Genomic DNA, 14,719 nt, shown 5'->3' with positions numbered 1-14,719 from the left:
TTTTTTTTGTTGTGCGTGCTTGGAGCTTTGCGTGCAAGTTCAAACTTCCTGAGGCGACGCCAACTAAACTGACTAGTGCCTAAGATAAAGAAATAGGCTTTGTCTTAATTCTGTACGAGTACATCGTATTATTTCTTAGAGACTTGGAATACGTCCGAATATGAACCACATCGGAACACTCCTTCGGGTGCCTCCCACACAAATTTTGGAAAGAGTGCCGTTTAATTACTCGTCTCGGATTGTTTATTTTTTTTTGCTTTTTTTGTCTTGTTACAACGGTACAATTTTTTGGGGGTCAAAGTCCAGATCAGCCCGTTATTGCGGCTTCCATTCGACAAAAATGCGTTATCCTTAAAACGACATCCAAAGACCTACGATGAGAAATTTAAAAATAGATAATGGTCGGTTTTGTCATTATTAAATCAATACCATTCATTATCTGTTTTCAAATCTTACAAAAATAAGGAATAATTTAAATAAATTATGTTTACTGTCTACATTAAAATTAATGAACTTTAAATATGTATATACCTTAAAACAACATGGTTTTTCATATCGTGTATCCATCACTACGGCTTTTCCATTATCAATATTCATAAGCATGCTCTGCAAAATTTTGTTTTATGATATTTATCCGAAAAATATTGATTGATTTATTGCCATCGATATGCTATTTTTTTCATTGCATCTTTCTTCAAAATGTATAAACTTTCTTCTAACTTTGCTATTGTTTTTGTTTTCTTTTTCTTTTTCTACCAGACCGAATGTATGTATTTTGTTTTGTTTTTATACCCTCCACCATAGTATGGAGGGTATATTAAGTTTGTTTTCCCGTTTGTAACGCATTGAAATACTCATTTGCGACCCTATAAAGTATATATATTCTTGATCAGGGTAAAATTCTAAGTCGATCTGAGCACGTCCGTCCGTCCGTCCGTCCGTCCGTCCGTCTGTGGTAATCACTCTAGCATCCACAAAAATGGAGATAGGACGCTGAAATTTTGGGAAAATGCGTCTTTTGTTTGCAGGCAGGTCAAGTTCGATGATGGGCTATATCGGTCCACGTTTTGGTATAGCCCCCATATAACGGTACCCCCCGATTTACGGTATTTTGACGTTTTTAGCTACATTTTCAGACCGATTTGGCTATAATTTGACATTTAGGGTTCTTAAGTGTCAGTTAACATATACAACAAAACTTGTGGACATAGGTCCACGTTTTGGTATAGCCCCCATATAACGGTACCCCCCGATTTGCGGTATTTTGACGTTTTTAGCTACATTTTCAGACCGATTTGGCTATAATTTGACATTTAGGGTTCTTAAGTGTCAGTAAACATATACAACAAAACTTGTGGACATAGGTCCACGTTTTGGTATAGCCCCCATATAACGGTACCCCCCGATTTGCGGTATTTTGACGTTTTTAGCTACATTTTTAGACCGATGTAGCTATAATTTGACACTTAGGGTTCCTTAATGTCAATAAACTTATATAACAAAAGTTGTGGACATAGGTCCACGTTTTGGTATAGCCCCCATATAACGGTACCACCCGATTTACGGTATTTTGACGTTTTTAGCTACATTTTCAGACCGATGAAGCTATAATTTGACATTTGAGGTGCTTAAATGTCAATAAACTTATGTGACAAAACTTGTGGACATAGGTCCACGTTTTGGTATAGCCCCCATATAACGGTACCCCCGATTTACGGTATTTTGACGTTTTTAGCTACATTTTTAGACCGATTTAGCTACAATTTGACATTTAGGGTTCTTAAGTATCAATAAACTTATATAACAAAAGGTGTGGACATAGGTCAACGTTTTGGTATAGCCCCCATATAACGGTACCCCCCGATATACGGTATTTTGACGTTTTTAGCTACATTATCAGACCGATGTAGCTATAATTTGACATTTAGGGTTCTTAAATGTCAATAAACTTATATAACGAAAGTTGTGGACATAGGTCCACGTTTTGGTATAGCCCCCATAAAGGGTACCCCCCGATTTACGGTATTTTGACGTTTTCAGCTACATTTTCAGACCGATGAAGCTATAATTTGACATTTGAAGTGCTTAAATGTCAATAAACTTATGTGACAAAACTTGTGGACATAGGTCCACGTTTTGGTATAGCCCCCATATAACGGTACCCCCGATTTACGGTATTTTGACGCTTTTAGCTACATTTTCAGACCGATATAGCTATCAATTGACATTTATAGTTCTTAAATGTCAATAAACTTATATAACTAGTGGACATAGGTCCATGTTTTGGAATAGTCCCCATATAACGTTACCGCCCGATTTCAGGTATTTTGAGAATTTTACCAACAAGTTTTAACCGAATTATCTGTAATTTAAACATTTGACATTTGAAATTCTTAGTGGTCACCACACCTCTCCACCAAAAATTGTCAAGAAAGCCCCCATATAACGGTACCTCCCGATTTTTAGTAATTTGATGATTTTAGCTACAATATTAAACCGAACTAGCAGTAATTTGAGACTTGAAGTTCTTAGTGGTCACAACACCTCTCCATCAAAAATTGTCAACATTGGTCCATGCTCGAATATAGCTCCCATATAACGGTTCTTCTCAATTTCAGTAATTTGGCAATTTTAGCTAACTGTAATTTGGCATTTGAAGGTTGTAGCGGTCACCACACACCTGCATCAAAAATGTTCAACATAGCCCCAATATTTTACTTAAAACTTTTAACCGAACGTAGGTCTTTGTTTTGGTATAGCCCCAAAACAAACCTCCCGATTTTCCGTACCTTAGCTTTAGTTTTGGACGAACTTACCATATTTTGAAATTTAAAAGCCAACAAAAATTGTTCATTTAACTTCATATTTTCGTATAGCACAGATACCTCCGAACTAGCTGTTAATGACATTTGAAGTTCCCACGTTATGTACCGATTTTCGATATTTTGAGGATTCTAGCTAAATTTTTTAACCGACTTAAGAGTTATTTGACATTAAAGGCTCCCATCAAAAACTGTCAACATAGGCCCATGTTTTATTATAACCCCTATACAACAGTACCTCCCAATTTCTAACCCACCAAAAATTGTCAACAGTTATATATAGGCACCATAAAAAAGGGCCTCCCGAATGAAGCACTTTATGTACATTATCTGACATTTTAACGTACTCACTTAAAGTTGAATATTTTATGGTGGAGGGTATGAAAAGTTCGGCCCGGCCGAACTTAATGCTTTTTTACTTGTTTTACTATGAAATGTCACCGCCAGCAGTAGCAGACGCCTGAAATTACGCAGCACAAAGCAAAACTTTAACAAATTATCTTTAACTTTTGAGTTATTATCTGTCGTTAACATTTAAAAGATTGTTGTTTGTCTTATGGCATTTTTTCGCTTCAAGCTGTCATGCAAAGAAATGTGAGCTTAGTGATGAGGGAATGTTGTTGTGGAGAACATTAAAGTCAAGACAACTTACATGATGGACAGTCATTGTTGCGTTGAGCAAAATTATGAGATACGTTTTTTTTGGTACAAGATTAAAGAGTATTGTTTAGAAAATGTCATAACTCCAGTTATGTATTGAAAATAATGGATAGAATTTATCCCTTTTCCTAAAAATGATGGGGAGTAGTAAAAGAAACAAACACTTTAAAGAGGTCGGTATGACAATCCCATAAGTACAATAACATATCATTATTTATATGGAATATTTTTTTCAATGAAAATCCCAGAAGGACTATGGAAACTACTTCACATCACAGAATGCAGGCTGATCATTGTTTATAAACACGTGGTACATATACTACTTGTAGAAAAATTTTACATACTGACAATCAGGACATTTAGTCGACCTAACACTAATGATTTTACCACTGAACCCAAGTCGGGTATGTTGACCATTGTAGCATCACGGTGGCGCCCAATTGCAAATTACATTTCCCTTCAAATGGAATTTAGCCACAGCCACTATAATTTGTAATTATCCACAACCAAGGAACAAAAAGATACAAATTTGCAAAATTGTCGTATATTCCGACACATACCATTCGTTTCATAAATTGTTCAAATCCTTCCTATCATTAAACAACATTGTCGCTAAAATACGTGTAGTCTCTTGGCTGAGAAATAGCAGTATGAGTGCAAGTGTAATCATAAATTTAACTCTTTGCATCAAACATAGTACATACTTTTGTGTATGTGTGTGAGTATATGTTTCTGCAACCATAATTCTGTGTTACATTATATTTATAATTAACATAATGCACGACAGCAACCATAAAGATCCACACACATACACACATATAATGCTCATTCAGGATAATCGTAGGATAATAAAAATTCGCGGCAAAATATATACACACTGGATGAAATGCGTACACATCAACTACAATGGGCAAGGACACAAGGCACATATGCATGACTAAAAGTGTGGGTGCGAGTGTATACATATTTCATATAAGTAGACATGTGTGTGTCAGCATAGAAGTTACAATGAATTTAGTTATTATGGCATTAAGCTTTATAATGGTATTAGACAGCCAACCAACAAGGCACTGCAAAATTCTTAAAATACATATACAATGAGCCGCTTAATGTATATAATGCGGCAAGTCAAAATATTACAAAATATAAAAGGGGTATGAGAAAAAGCTAAAGAAAACACGAAGAGAAAGTGATGTAACTCGATTCGATATTTTACTCAGTAATGGCATCGCCTACTCTTAACGGTAGAATATGGGTCATACACACCCAAGATGTCCTCTTGCTCTCTATAATAAGATCCACACCCGTTTTATTTATAGTAACAGGTATCAAATGATTTTGTTGCAAATTTTTCATTGGGTAGAAATATGATTGCGACAAATTTTTGCCATTCTATGGGGCTTTATGAAGGCGTGGACCTATACCGACAAAAACAAAATTAGAACGGAAAGTTAAATACCTCCAACGAAGACTAAATACCAAATGTCTGCCATTTCGAAGGATTATTGTGGACATAACCTTCAAAATGCCGAAAAGCGGGAGGTACCGTTCTATGGGGGCTATAAAAAGGCGTGGACATATACCGACAAATTTAAGGGGGAAAATTTTATACCACTAACGAAGACTAAATACCAAATGTCAGTCATTTCGGAGAAATATTGAGGCCACAACCTTCAAAATACCGAAAATTGGGAGGTACCGTTTTATGGGGCTATATGACAAATTACATACATATGGACAGCTTTATACCCCAAATGAAGACCAAATACAAAATTTCAGCCAATTTCGAAAAATATTGAGGCCACAACCTTCAAAATACCGAAAATTGGGAGACACCGTTCTATGGGGGCTTTATTAAGGCGTGGACCTGTACCGACAAATTTCTGGGGGATCGTTTTATACCACCAATGAAGACTAAATATCAAATGTCAGCCATTTCAGAGGAATATTGAGGCCACAACCTTCAAAATAACGAAAATCGGGTCGTACCGTTCTATGGGGCTATATGAATGCGTGGACCGATATAGGCCCTTTGCAATACCAAACATCCTTGGAGCAATAGAAATTCTATACCAAATTACAAAGCTCTATCTTAGAAATTGTGAGCTATATCTTGATTTCAACAGACGGACATGGTTATATCGACTTAGAATTTTACCCTGATCAAGAATATATCTACTTTAAAGGTTCTCCGATGAATATTTCGATGTGTTACAAACGAAATGACAAGTTTAATAAAAACAGTACGGAAACGATTAAAGTCTATAGGCCGACAAAAATTGAATAATTAGTTTCCCTTCAGTGACGAAGAGAACATAATGTGGCAAGGTTATTTCTCGGCCAAATTGCGCCACATTTTGCATTTTCCATCTAAATTGGACAGACCTAGCGTGCTTACTGCATAAAAATCGGCCGAAAATATATATTGGACCTGAGCCGATTTACACCAAAAAGACGGACGGACATTCAAAACCCGATTTAGAAAGTCAGTCTGTGTAATCTCTTAAATAAACTATGGTAGTTGCTGGTTTCTTATTCCACAGATATCAGCCCTCTACGGAGAATCCTGCTTCATTTGCGAGGTTTGGCCTACTTTATTCTGAATTTCACGCATGACTGGCGATGTCACTTTGGGTCACCAAAGTTTCAAACAAGACCATAGGGTAATACTTTCGACATTCTCGAACAGCTTCGCATGGCTTACCGTATCAAAAGCTTTAGCCTGATCCTGGTTGAGGCCTTGCAAATAAGTCTGGAAATGGCGAGAAATGCTGTTGATAATCCGTAACTGTATAGCACTCTGATGCTGGGAAGGAATACCGCTTCAAGAATTTCGGTACTGGCGGCAGAAATCCTATAGGCTTATACCTTTGCTGCCATATTTGCCAGGCTTCAGTAGTGGGACCACCCTGCCCGTTTCCATGCATCGGGCTATATTAGGGTGGCTAACGATAAATTTAGGACTTTGTTCAGACACTCGACTTCTGGTTCATGCAGCTGCTATAGCATCAACATTGAAACTCCACCTGTTACAAGCGATTTGGATGATCTTAGGCTTCAGATAACATAATACATCGTAACTGTAGTGGGTCTTCCTCGACTGGAAGAAATGGCACATGACGGAAACCCCCTTTCCTTCGGTCAGTCGTTTTGGGGCGCTCAAAATTTTTTCAGCTATAATATAGCGCAAACCTCTTCAGATCTGTCACAGCAGCACAGTTGAACGTCGCAGAAATGCGTTCATAGTTTGATCGACGCCTTAATCGTCGTCCACAATTTACTACGACCGATTTCAATGATGGATCCCTACAGATGCTATAGCCAGTTTTCCGTTCGTGTTAATCGATACTCCTAATAATTATAAGCTGTGATCGGCAATTCATCATCGATTATCAGAGGAGTTGAATTTTTGTATAAAGCATTGTTTTTCTCGGAATACATGTCAATTGGATTTCCCATCGATAAAGAATGTACGGATGGTCCATAAATAGAGATGGGGATAGGGAGGTGGATGGGTACATACCCAGCAAAAGTCCTCATTACAAACCTCCTTTCCACCCATTATTTTAACAAGGCATGTCGCGCGAAATATCTGGTTATTTTGTAACCACTGAAATAAGTAGATACTGAGTAGATTCTGACTACTTATTTCAGTGGTTACAAAATAACCAGATATTTCGCGCGACATGTCCTTGTTAAAATAATAGATGGGAAAGGAGGTTGTAATGAGGATTTTTGCTGGGTAAGAAGAACACTCTCAGAAATCTTTTTACAAAAATGAAAGTTTTTTTCCGTGTTTTCCCTAAAAGTTTTAGTCCACTTAAATTGGAATTTCACTAAAAGTTTTTACCTGGGGAAAAATAAAATACCTCACTACTTTGAAACGCTACGATAATTTAGGAAAACGATTCTTAAAGACAATAATCCTACCTATTTAACAGAACTTGAATGAACACAAAAAACCATAACAGATAGTTCTATGAAATAGCTATTTCTTCCTCCAAATATGTGCAAAAAATGGGGAAATTTTTCGTTTTTATAAGCACGCAACGCCCATATCTTAGAATAGTTTGACCCAAGTGTTTGGATTTCTTAGTTTAAATATGTTAACTATCGAATCCCACATAGAAATTAACAATCGGTGATGCCAAAATTTTTTCCAAAAATTCAAGCTTTTTATAAATTTTATAAGCTCACCAAAATATATGTAGATCGTTCAATTTGTTTTCGAGCTTTCGTTGACATCGGTTTCAAAAATGCCATTTTCTATGCTACATAAAAATTACAATAATTTTTTCCTTCCAATGTTCATATAACTTCCGTTTTTGTTCCGATCAACTTGAATTTTGCAATTTTTTTGAATCTCTTCAGAGGTACCTGATAAAATTAAATAAATTTCAAATCCTATTCTAATACCCCTTCCCAATGTCATTTCATCTCTATAAATGAGTATATGATTTGAATTCAAGATAATAGAACATTAATTTTACACTTAGAAAAGAGGATTTATTTGACTGAAATACGATTACATCTGCCATAGACAATTGCAACAGATAACACTCACTCAGTCATTGAAACACGCCACAATGACATCAAAAGGGAATGTTGAAAATTTATGATTACATCACACCAGATTGATGTGAATGTTTGTGCGGAAGTGGAAAAGGTTGAAGAGTTGTGATTCAGCATGCATAAATCACAGTCATTAAATTTAAAAGCACACCGGGGAGATATTAAGGAAATAATTATCTACTAAAACAGGATTAAAATCTATTCGAAATAATATTTTAAAATATTTCTGGGTGCTTATGAAGCTATATTCCCGGCCAACTACCTTCAGACTGACACGCACGTCATCTTGAATGTATGCCGGAAAAATGTTCTGCAGACACTTTTGCACTGCAGCCTGCTTCCGATACAATATTAACATCCGTAGCGAAAATCGGGCCGGAATTGTAGCTTCCGTGGTATTGCAAGTAAGCAAATGCTATAGTTGGACGCGGCTGCCCGACACCACTACCCATCGGAATTAGCGTTCAACAAATCAATATTCCTTTAGTGAAGAAATAAACTTATTGTAAGAAATAACTTTTTGGATTCTGTCACCTTATCACATCAAGCTTAAATAAGGTCGCTGAAGGTCGTGGGTTCAATTCCCGGCCAGGTAAATTCAAATTTTCAACGGTGATAAAATACCCCTCAGTAATGTTGGCGACATGTAAAACTTTTCTTCAAAGGTGTCGGATTCGACGATAACCAATACAAATCGGTGTGCATTCATTGATATGAGAGCAGTCTCACTTGCCCCTTTCTGAGATGTTTGTGGAACAATCATATATATTATATATTTTTAATAAATTTTCTTAAATTGGAAAATTAACATTTTTAGCCCCTTCGGTTTACATCTTTAAATTTTCTTTGAATATCAGTATCCTTTTTGGTATACACCTAATATAACTACCCAGCAAAATAAATTGGAAGTAGTGCAATGTTGACTAGGTCCTTCATGGTATGTTTTGATGCAGTTAAAACGGCGTCGTGAAAAAGGCACACCATTCCTGATACATTAACCACATTTGGATACAATCCAGAGAATCACATCCATTTGCCACCTTTTAACAACATCCGGATGCAGTTCAACGGATCGTGACTTCGCATCTGGATGCACTTCAAGCGGAGACGTGAAAAAGGCACTCCGTTCGTTACATTTTATTAGCACATGCTTAGAGGTCCCTACAAGCAATTCGATCCCTACAAAAACAGAAAAGCGTGTAAACATTTCCAAAAATGTGTTACTATAAAATAAAAATATATAATTTGCGAAAATTTTCTAATGGAGTACCGTTGGAGTACATGTCGAAATCTTAACTGGTGATGGGAAGACAAAATACAAATCCATTAAGCAGATGAAGCAAAACAGTTCAGCTTGGATTAAATGAGAGCGGAGGAAACACGCATAATTGCTATTGAATTCAAGGGAGAATTTGTGTTAATGTAATAAATTTTTAATATTTATACCCTACGCCACTATGTGGAAAGGGTATTATAAGTTTGTTTTGGCAAAAATTCATGTAACACAGCGAAATATTCGTCGGAGACGGATGTGTGTCCGCCCGTCCGTCTGTCCATTATAAATTGTAATCAAACTCCAGGCCGCAATTATGGGTCAATCGTCACGAAATTTTACATGCAGGTCGGTTTCAGACCAGAATATACCCCTATTGCTATTGGTGATGATCGTGAAATATTTAGTGGGTGAAATGGATCAAAAACCTAATTTTTATCCACTTTTGCAACGGCTCTGTAGGTCACAATAATAGTCCAATCGCCTCGAAATTTCATATAAGGTAAGACTATATGACAAAAAAGAAGCTTGCAAATTGAGATAATGATCAGATAATATTTATAGGGTTAAATGGACCACAACTTTTGTGTGAAAGTTGTGAAAAATTTTAATAAACATCTTTAATCTTTATTTCTGGAGACACATTTCGTTATATTTGGAAGACGATCTCTCGACCTTTCTATTGAAGTCAATTACGTTGATGTACGAGTTCAGATAACAGAGCTACAGCCTAATATATACAGTTATATGTTTTGTAGTGTATCATAAAGACTCTATAGGTCGCAATTATAGCACAATTTTGCACGAGGTAAGAGTTTAGATCAGAGAAGACGATGATCTGATATTATTTAGCGCGTGAAATGGAACATTACTTTTGTATGAAAGATATAAAAATTTAATTTTGGTCCATATTTTAATTTCTAAAGGGCATACGAGAGGCAACAAAAAGCCTTCTGGCCTAGCCAACACGCAGTGTCGCCAGATGCAGCCAATCATCAATTCCACGTTTTGTCCGGACAAGAGAGCGCTGGTTTGAATCGATTTGTGGGAGCTCGAATTGTCATGATGCAGAACGATTCGATTTCTCTTGTTCGTTTTTCGAATTTGTCAGGAGATCTCAGGCAAACAAAATTTTATTTGAAGTTGTTCTATGTGAAGTAGTGATTGAATAGCTTTTCTAGAAGCAGTGCACACAGAGTCATGAAAAATGCATTCCGTTCTTCACATTTTGACAATGTATGCAAGAAGCGTTTTAAGATGTTTTTGTGTATTTTTGAGTAATAAAACCTAACTTTTTAGAATAACAACAACTTTCGTTCGATTGGGCTCGCTTTCGAAGACCCAAATGGTCGATTCCTGTTTTGTTTCGGGGTCCTAAGCATAGATCCAAGATTCGTCTGTGACGGTCTTATACATTTTTTGCACAAATCCACAAGAGCCTTTTTTGAGCGATTGGCCAATTTTGCTGGATCCAGCGAGAAAAATCCATTTTTGTGGCCAGGTGTTCATGCAATATTAAATCTTAGTTGGTGGAAGAAATGCCCAAGGATGCCTCTTTCTCACGGTATATGACATGGGGATCCTGCATTGTCCGTTCACGAACGGCTTAATTTTTTTTTGGCACAACGGCCGATTTTGGGCGACCCTCACGGCCTTCGTTTTTTTTTGCGAGTGTCGGCGACGATTGAATTCATTAAGACAGTTTTTCATAGTGATATAGTATGGCCCTTTATCGACATACGCAGAGTTAATTTGATCTATGCACTCTTGCCGTGATTATCCATGTCGAAATTTGAGAATAATTATAGGACGGAAATGTTCACAAGTAAATTCCATTTTTTTGCAAATTGATTTTTCAAGTCACTGTAAACAACACAACACATGGTCGTATGTCAAACTGCCCTGAGTACGCTTAGGCTAAAAACTGTCGAACTCTCTAACAAAATGTCAGATAACGCCTGGCGACACTGAGTGTTGCCTAGGCCAGAATGTTTTTAGTACCCCTCGTATGCCGGCAAAGTAGCCTACATATGAAAAAAGAGCTACTGACTATTCTCCTGATGCAAATTGCGATAATGTGTCTGCTAGATAACGGGCCTACTCCCTAATATATAGTGAGTTTTTTTTGTAGAGAACCATAGTTCCCTCTCATGCTACAAATTGACTCTATCATGACACAGATTTTCCTAGTTCTGGCATTATTGCAAATTACGTGGAGCTTCAGCGTATTAATTGTCCAATTGGATTTTTATAAATATATTCCAGCATGGGGTAGCTTAGCCACTTTTTGCAAAATGTACTGTAGCTGTCGTTAAACTTTTGTCTTAATATTAATTTTGGTGAAGGCGAAGGCGAAGGCACCCACAGCCTCCTGACGTATAATTGAATATGAATTTTTCCTGCCAGGCAACATAAAATTTTTAATGATGGCAAAATACCCTTCAGTAATGTTGGCGACATTTCCTGAATATTTCAGCCATGAACAACTTTTTTACAAGTAGAGTCTTAGCACACAATAGAATCTACAAAGTTATTTCTTACAATAAGTTTTTAAAAATAATGCATTTTATTTGTTCTGGAACATGTCGCAATGACTTGCACACATTCCGCAGAATGCCTATATGCTTTGGACTGCATCTTATTCTACCCCTAAGGGTTAGTTAAAATGCAGTGCCAAAGGTCAGTTAAAATGCAGTGCCATATGGTTTCCGGTGTCACGATCTTCTAAGAAGAATAAGTGAAAATGCATAATTTGATGTATTTCAAATCAGTTGTACAATGTACATATTATTTAACTGCCTCTTTTTGCTCGGTAAATATATAAGCCCCTACAAATTTTCCCTGTTGCAATGCTTTTTGTCATATCTCTGATATTTGACAGAGAAATTTTCGACCGACGAACACTGCTCCAATTTATTCAACACTACAAACGCTATGTAAAAATTGTCAATTGAAGACCTATCGTCCAAAAATTGTGCCTTTGTACCAATCATATGATTGATAATGTACGCGATTTTTGTTTTTATGATATCAAAAATAAATTTATACCGGAAAAAATAACTAATAATTAAACATCGGATTTTGCATATTTTTCAAAATTTCAACTAGTAATATTTTATTGGTTTTGGGTGATTTTATATATTTTTTATCATATTTGTACAAAATATAATAAAATAGTTTACAATACGGCAAAATATCGCACCTGTTCAACAAAAGGGTAGTAACTCAAAATTTGGAAATTTTCACTTTTTAATAAAAAACGATAGATAATGATCAACTCCATCCACTGTAAAAATCTCACATTGGTTTGTTTACTCGTTCGTCAAAAAATACCGTTATTCCGCACTTCGTGTCCTCAGAGTTACTAGTTAAGTATGAACAGGTTTTTGTCTCTACTGAAAAGTAAGAAATTTTGAGTTGCTTCCCTTTTGTTGATCAGGTGCGATATATTCAAAACCACATAAGAGTATCATAATTTTCCCAATTTAGTTTTTGAAAAATATGCAAAATCCGATGACTGCTAATACTTAGGCAGAGGAATTTTATGCAACACCTATTTTACGTCCGATTCATGTCAAATTTTGGAACTGGGCCTATTTTTAGCTTCGGATATAATTGCAATCGAAACATGCAAAAAATAATATTTGCATATGCAAAATTTATGCATTTTACATAATTTCTTACGCAACAAATCTTTCATTAAAAGGTACGAGACTGTTTGTGTGTACATTTTTTCTGTTTAAAATTCTCTTCAGACAAGTCAATAAAATAGAGAAATGTATAACCACAACCATAACCTTCAAAATACCGAAAATCGGGAGGTATCGTTCTATGGGGGCTATATGGAGGCCTGGACATATACCGACAAATTTCAGGTCGAAAGTTTTATACCCCCAACGAAGACAAAATATAAAATTTCAGCCATTTCAGTGTCATATTGAGGTCACAACCTTCAAAATATCGGAACTGGGGAGCAACTGTTCAATGGGAGCCACATGAAGACGTGAACTTATACCGACAAATTTCAGATGTAAAGTTTCATACCCTCAACGAAGACTCATAGAAAATTTCAGTCATTTCGGTTGGATATTCAAGCCACAAAATATACAAAGATTTATGGACCTAATTCGTTTTATTTTGTGATAAAACAAGTTTCTGTCTAATCAGATTTTCTTTACGACCATCCTAGCCATTTGCATAGGATTCCGCTGTCTACTAATAATGAATAGAGATCCAAATAATTTGCATCCAAACAAGTTTATAAATCCAAAATCAAAAAAAAACTTTAACGGAAGCGACACATGTTGCAATGAATACATAAAAAATCCCATTGGGCAAACAAACTGAGTATTTCTTTGTCATGATAGAGCCAATTTGTAGCATGGGAGGAAAATGTTGTTCTCTGCACAAACACCACTATATATTAGGTAGTAGGCCCGTTATCGAGCAGAAACATTATTGCAATTTGCATCACGGGAAAGGTCAGTAGTTCTTTTTCCATATGTAGGATAATTTGCCGGCATATGCACACAGAGAAGAGATATTGTAGGAGCAATCATATTCTAAGAACAAAATAGTGTATTTTAAAAATCTGAAAATATATATTTTTGTTTCAACCATATATTTTTTATTAGGAAACATGATGACACAAAATATGTTGTTGGGCCAATAATACATATTTTAAGAATTTTAAAATACACTATTTTGTTCTTAGAATATGATTGTTCCAACAATATTTTTTTCTCTGCGTGTGCACTCCAGGATTTAAAATATTGACCAAAAATAAAACTTGTATATTTTTCATACAAAAGTAATGGTCCACTTCAGCCGTTAAATAATATCAGATCATCATCCGAAATTGAAGATACCTTCTTCGACCTAAACTCTTACTTCGCGAAAAATCTCGTTACTATTGACATATAATTGCGACATCTAGCGTGCTAATGACAAGACTACAAACAAATAACTTGATATATTAGGCTATAACTTTATTAACTTACCACGTAAATCAACATAATTGGCTTCAATGAAAAGGTCAACATTTGGCATTCCAAATATTTTTTACAGTCCGAATGTGTCTACCGGGAATACGGATATTAGCTATATATTAAAAATTTTCACAATTTTCACACAAAAGTTTTGGTAAGTTTTGGATAAGATTAAGAGGGTTAAATCTTATCTGATCGCCATCTCATATTGCAAGCTTCTTTTTTGTCATATACTTTTACTTTATTTAAAATTTCGCCTTGATTGGACTATTATTGCGACCTACAGAGCCGCTACAATATTCGATAAATATTAAGTTTTTAGTCAAGTTCACCCGCTAAATATTTCACGATAGTCACCAATGAGAATAGGGATCTATTCTGGTCTGAACCCGATCTCCATACAA

The sequence above is a fragment of the Musca autumnalis genome, unplaced genomic scaffold (genome assembly GCF_047663935.1).
Source record: "Musca autumnalis isolate F117 unplaced genomic scaffold, ASM4766393v1 scaffold_4, whole genome shotgun sequence".
NCBI classification, from domain to species: domain Eukaryota; kingdom Metazoa; phylum Arthropoda; class Insecta; order Diptera; family Muscidae; genus Musca; species Musca autumnalis.
This window is presented reverse-complemented; position numbering follows the sequence as displayed.